General features: G+C 36.5%; 1 pseudogene across 1 annotated transcript; it reads right to left on the bottom strand.

Annotated features, from left to right (window-relative positions):
• Window positions 1-80: 80 nt before the first annotated feature.
• Window positions 81-4,152, bottom strand: LOC149831435 (rust resistance kinase Lr10 pseudogene; annotated as a pseudogene). Its single transcript, XR_016433284.1, has 2 exons — window positions 2,161-4,152; window positions 81-1,414 (listed from the first exon to the last, which is right to left on the bottom strand). The product of XR_016433284.1 is annotated as a rust resistance kinase Lr10 pseudogene (transcript).
• Between the last annotated feature and the right edge of the window lie 2,696 nt (window positions 4,153-6,848).

Here is a 6,848-nt window from a genome sequence, read left to right as displayed (position 1 = left end):
TTCAGTGATCAAATGGGTCACTACCCTTCTCAAATGTTCTTATACCCCTCTAAAACCAACATAAATGTTTCTTTAAATAACATGAATTCTGTAATGTTGATTCCACATTATAAGATTACAAGAATTTTTGAAGTACAGCCCCTATAAAAGTCGAGGTCGTGGTGGGATAGAAGACCAAGTTCTACAAAAGCGGATGCCATTGGCTTGAATATCTTCTTCTTATGAGACCTGAAACTGCAGATTGGGGTCGAAATAACAATAGTTGCCAAACTCAAACTGATTGCCTTTCAGCATCCTCTATGCCAAAGTTTTCATTATCCTAAACCAACCCATCATTCTGATATAGTTGAAGAGTCAAAACCATGCTGCTGGTATTCAAGCTCAACTGCAGGGAAAAAATGATTGGGAGGCACTGTCAAGTTTGATGTGCTACTCTCAAACATTCTAACAACCTCTTTCATACAGGGCCTATCAATTGGGTTCCACTGTATGCACCATAAAGCTATAGTGGCTATCCTTCTAATGATTTCTTCTTCACCTTCTCTAATTCCTTCAAATTTTCGATCATGATCAAGGCGGTCATAAATCCATTGAGGAAAATAGGCTTCACTAGAATTGCTGTCATTGTTACCAATTTTGTCTTTCATTCCAACCAATGTGATTAATAGCATCCCAAAGCTATAAACATCGGATTTATGTGAGACATGTCTAGAGTTTCCAAAGAATACTTCTGGAGCAATATAACCAATCGTGCCTTTGCCTTGTGTGATTGTTACAGTACTTCGCTCCTTGGAATGTAACTTTGCAAGACCAAAATCAGAAATTTTTGGTGTAAAGTCATGGTCGAGAAGAATGTTATGTGGCTTAATGTCAAAGTGAATGATTCCTTGATCACAACCTTGGTGTAGATATTCAATTCCTCGGGCAATGCCTAGTGCTGTATTATATTGCTTTTCCCCAAACAAGCGATCATCTACAGTGGCTTCATCTGTGTAAATGAACTTCTCAAGTGAACCATTTGCCATAAATTCATATATAAGTGCTCTATGGGACACCTCAACACAAAATCCAAGAAGGCGAACTACGTTAACATGGTGAATCCTACCAATGGTAGCCACTTCATTCATAAATTCTTCACCGTCATTGTGTGATTTTTCCATGAGCTTTACAGCCACAAGGGCGCCATTAGGCAGCTTTCCTTTGAATACACTTCCATAGGCGCCTTGCCCAAGTTTCTGCTCGAAATTCTTTGTCATTCTCCTTGTTTCTTTGTATGTGTATCTAGTGGCTGTGAGATATTCGTAATCACTTAAGAACTTCTCTAGTTTAGATTTTCTTGAAATGCAAATGGATCGAGCAATGAAATAGAACAAGCATGCTCCAACAAAAAAACTGAAAACAGCCGCAACAGAACCTGTGGAAATAAAACGAGAATGGTTATACTCTTGATAGCAGATCTACATACTTGAAACTTTGGCCGGGTGAACAGACACACATTAGGGTCCGTCAAGTCAACAAGAGTATGAACTTCAATATTGATGCTCAACGATTTTGGTTCTAGCATTCAATTACAGATTTGTTCAACATGTTTAGGCTAAGTCAATGTTGTACCTGCACCTATGTGGCAAACAACCTGGTTTGACTTGCCACAGGCCAACCTGGTTGAATTAGGTAAATGGGCTCGGATAGGCCACCTCTAGGATGGATTACACAATTTTTAAATTGGGTAAATGACACGAAACGACACGGTTTTAATACTTATTTTTAAACATTATATGCATATAAAGTATATTTGTTTAATTCAAAAATTAGAAAAAATATGTGCTGTTTTTCATAAAAAAACCATGTATTCACGTCTCAAATCTATGCCATACCCGTGTCTATATCCGTATCCATGTGATACAGGGCTCTAGTTTGTTATTTTAATTTAGATCAGAATCATTAGCCGCGTTGGAGTCCGCAGTTACCAGTTTACACTTTTTTTTTTTTGAAGCAGTTACCAGTTCACACTAAATTTGCTAGATTGAAGAAGAGGAAATGTCAAGCCAATTTTTTTATTATAAATACCTTATTTGGTTAGTAGAGTCCTGTGGACTGGAGATTTATTGGATCTGAGGATTGGTAGTTGTAAATTGAGTCATATAAGAGATCAGTGGTTACCTATTATGACCTTCTTCCATATGTTGCGCTTTCCTGAAACTGCATGAAATTACCAGAGCTTGAAAGTTAATAACACACTTCTCAACAATTATCAAGACAAATAGGAACATTAACAACAAAGAGAAACATGCATGAATTGCGACAACTATTAGGAATGGAAGAAAACATCTAATTGCAAACTTATTTAATGAAAATCTGTAAAAATTTAAAAATATTACCTCATGTTAGACATGATATTAGTGAATTTTAGAATGTCAAAGGACAAAAAGGTGAGTTAATTCATGCAGCCTAGCCATGGCAGGTTCAAGTGTAGGCTACTTTGGTGAGAATGCTCCCACAACAGCAGAAAGGTTGCTAGGATGATTACACATTGCTATGCTAACCAGTACCAAAATAGTTCATGAAAGGACCAACAGAAGTTCAACTAATCAAAAAGAGAAGGTTCCCCTGCACTGCGCAGAGCACACACACACAGAGTGGTTGTTAATTTACTATGTTAATGGGTTTAATAATAATCAATGTATCATAAAATTTGATTTCCAAGTTAGAGATAAATGCATGACACAATTCATGCAAACAAGGATGTGGACGGTAGGAGGGTGTGTGGATGGTCTCAATTTTTTATTTGTCTGATACTGTTTTTGGAATGTGATCTACATGGTTTGTTTAGTAGGAATCAGGATATATATATATATATATATATATATATATATATATATATATATATATATATATATATATATATATAAAGTGTAACTCTCTCTCTCTCTCTCTCTCTCTAGCTTGTTAGCTCCGACATTTGTGTGAGCAAGTGTAACCCCGTAATGAACAAGTGAAAATGCCTTAACGTTGTGGGAAACGTAATTTGTCATCCCCACAGTGCCACCCTTCACTTCTGCAGGGCTGGGCAACAGGCCGGTGCAACAATAACAGGATCTCATATTTGATGTTGTCCTTTTGAAATACAGTGACACTTGATGCTAACTCCATGTTGACAACCTTATATGGATGGGCTCCACCACCTAATGGCAAGTGCAATCAGTACTTGTTCCGCAGACAAATGGTAAATAACACTACCAAATTGTCATCAGTAGAAATACGCTTTGCACAAGAAATAAGTCATGAGAAGAAGACAAGCAAGAGAGGAGTTCTGTACTTGGATTACTACTTAATTTTGGTGTTGAGATTGTCCCATTGGAACAATTAGTTGAATGTGCTGATCCATCTTTGCAGTGACAAAATGGGACATCATGTTCATCAAATCGACAGAAGCCACCAGTTTTACTACAGTCATCACAGCTTAGATTCCTTCTCCAGTGAAGAACAAACCCGCTACTCAATATCACAGACAGGTTTGCAGCAGAAGACTCCTCGACACCAGCAGGGATTTCATAAACAGGGCATCCGATATTACTTGCAACAAAAGGCAGCTCCCTTGTTTGCTGAGGACTGTAATAGTAATACAGCAGAGAACCATCATCACAACCTTCCACCTTGAGTGAAAAAGGAGGCCTCAGCAGCCGGCCATCGGCATAATTGCACTTGAATATGGTGACATTGGGACCAGAGAATTGGAAACCATGGTAGAGTCTTTCAGGTAGAGTACTGAAGTTGCGAGGTGATGCACAGAGTTCTTGCTTGTATGAATCGGGGTAGCGGATCTCGATATTACGACCAGTATATGAGATTAGCTTAACAGTGAAACGGATATTGAATAGATCAATCTGAGTGAGGTTTCCATTGCATGAAATGATATTCATGCCACAGTTGGGAGAAGAATTGAGAGAGCTGAACGGGAAAAGGATTTGAATGGAGTTACTACAGTTGAAAGGCAGAGGGCAGTCAACTGGGTTGGTCTCGGACAGAGCGCTATGGGAGAGAAGAAGAGTAAGAATAACCCCAAGAAAAGAAGAGAAACACAAACACAAGCTGCATGCAGACATATCTGTGCATCCAGAGGATCTAGAGCAAAATTCGGTGACTTGGATGATTGAAGAAGAGTTGCATCTCCGATTGTCTTTTTTTCATCACTCGCCAGAAGCGCGTGGAAAGACCAAAGAAAGATGGTGGAGAAGAAAGTTTGAGTCGTTTTCTGCTTTGATTGAATTTGACTTGTGGCGATATTATTGGAGGAAGCTGGTACCATACAACTTGAGTGGTGGTGGGAAACCCTTTGAATCATACGAAAATGGGGAATAGCCAACGACTTGACCATCAATGGACGTGTGTAAAATTCTTATTGGGCCCCACTTGGAAAAGCCTTTGGGCTTTTGAGAGGATAACAAAGAAAAGGTGAAGGAACAAGAGATAGACGTGGTGATTAATAGTTTTTTTTTTTTCATTTTAAGGTTTTATGATTTAATTCGGTTTGATAATTTGATTTTTGTAGTTAATTTGATTTGATAGGATTTGATACTTTTATGATAAACTTTAGTAATTAGATGTAATATGACATTGATTAAATCATTTAAAAAAAACATCAATTTTTATTTTTTCTCTAAAAACTCAAAATTGAAACATTTTTAGGTTTAATTTCAATTCGAGATTTTAGATTATGAATAGGAGATCATCTTAACATTTTTTAGTACGATCCAATTTGAAATATTTTAGTTTCAAATTTTAAACTTTTTTAGATTTAAATCCAATCAAATCTGACACTTTTTAGTTTCAAATTTTAAACATTTTTTTTGTTTTAAATCCAATCCAATCCAAGAGTCTCAAAATATCAATCAAAAAATGGTTTATTGAATCCAATTCGAGATCCATATCCCGGGTTAAAATCCATAATAAACTTGTTAAAACATGGATAATGATGAGCGAACCATGTCATACGATCCAAAACGAAGTTATCTGACCTATTATCCATGTGTCCATGCACAACATAAAACAAACGTTAGACTTTGGAACACAACTTTTGTGTACCATCAAAACAAACATAGGACTTGGTACAGTTGTTACTGAACGAACAAAATGAGTGTTATGTCTGTTTTGTTCTTCTGTTTTGTAATTTCATGGACAAGCCATCAAACATGCCCTAAGGCCACAACACGACCGGTAACGATGATATTTCTCATGATTCATTGTATGAAACCTATTCTTGTTCACGATACCATCCAAGAACTTGAAGACCTCACAATCAGGGCCATATGCAAGAACATGTACTTGCTTACTAACCTCTCATTTATTCGGCTGATGTATGCAAACCTTAAACCAAGCTTCAAACTCCTCTTGATGCTTATGTTCAACATCTGTAGCAGGACTCTCTCTTGCAATCTTCTGTTTATGTTCATTGCATTAAAAATAGATAAGATATGAAAAACAACCAAACTATATACATTATTTTACTTAGGAAAGATTAGGAAAAAACATATCTAATGTAATCCCGAATTTTCTTGCAATTATCTAATACATACCATTGAAACTTAGCTAGATTAACATCTGAGAGTGCACTAGGATCGAGGCAACGAGCACTAGAGGGGGGGTGAATAGTGCTTTTAAAACTTTCTGCGGAATATTGAAGGATTTTGCAAATCGAAAAGCAAACACACAAAGAACACAAGATTTTATCCTGGTTCGGTCAAACCCAACCTACATCCAGTCCCCAAGCAAAACCCGCTTGAGATTTTTCACTATCAACCTTGTAAACTACAAGATCACACAGACCATAACCGGTCCCACTTTCAGTAACAACCCTACTGAAAGCAAACAACTTCTTTACACCAAGGAGTCCTTCTTTTTACACAAAAGAAATAACAACTTACAATACAACCTATGAGCCTTCCTTTTGAATGCAAATGAGATGCAATTGGCTTTTGAGGTTGTCGAAACACTCTACTCACGAATTCACTATCTCTCAAAGTGATTTGAGTGAAAAACTGAAGTGAAAATATCACGTGAGTGAGAAAACAAATACTTGACTGAATAGGAGTGAAAAGCAAGAAGTAATTCAATATAATTCTATTGAATTTGATGTATTTGAGTGTAGAATGCACTCATATTTATAGTTAAAAGATTCCATACGTTGAGAGTATGAAAGGGTGTCAAAACAGTCCATTTCAAATGATCAAAACGTTTGAAAAATGAAAAGACACGCATTTTTGAAGTTTCAGGAAAATGGCAAAATTAGTCGACTGAAACATCAGTTAGTCGACTAATAGTTAGTTATTAGTAGATTGACAGTTATCGTCGGTCGACTAATCTGTTAATCGAGCCGTTTGAAAATCTGAAGTTTTGAAACTTAGCCGACTTGAGAAAAGTTAGTCGACTGATAATATCATCAATAGACTGAAAAACCTTTTAGTCGACTGCTGCTAAAAACTTTTGAAAAACAAACATTCTGTTCGGTCGACTGATAAAAAGCATTAGTCGACTGCTGCTAATTTTCCAGAAAACAGACATTCTGTCCAGTCGACTGATAAAATCTTCGGTCGACTAATTTGACAAGAATGACTTTTTAGAAAATATGGTGCAAAAGGATTAGTCGACTGATAAGTCTATTGGTCGACTAATAAACATGAAAATTTAAGAAAAGAGTTTTCTAAAAAGATTTTCAAAAGAGTTTCTTTTAGAAAAGTTTTTCTAAAGACTTTTAAGGTGAAATGCAACCTAAATATGCACTCTAAGTAAGGCTCTTACAAGAATCTAAGACTTTTAATGAATTAAACATTTGCACACTAGTCTTCAAGGAT

Source organism: Nuphar pumila, chromosome 7 (assembly GCF_984573655.1).
Source record: "Nuphar pumila chromosome 7, dmNupPumi1.hap1.1, whole genome shotgun sequence".
Taxonomy (NCBI): Eukaryota; Viridiplantae; Streptophyta; class Magnoliopsida; order Nymphaeales; family Nymphaeaceae; genus Nuphar; species Nuphar pumila.
The sequence above is the reverse complement of the archived record's forward strand: the minus strand, read 5'-3'. Positions and strand labels throughout refer to the sequence as shown.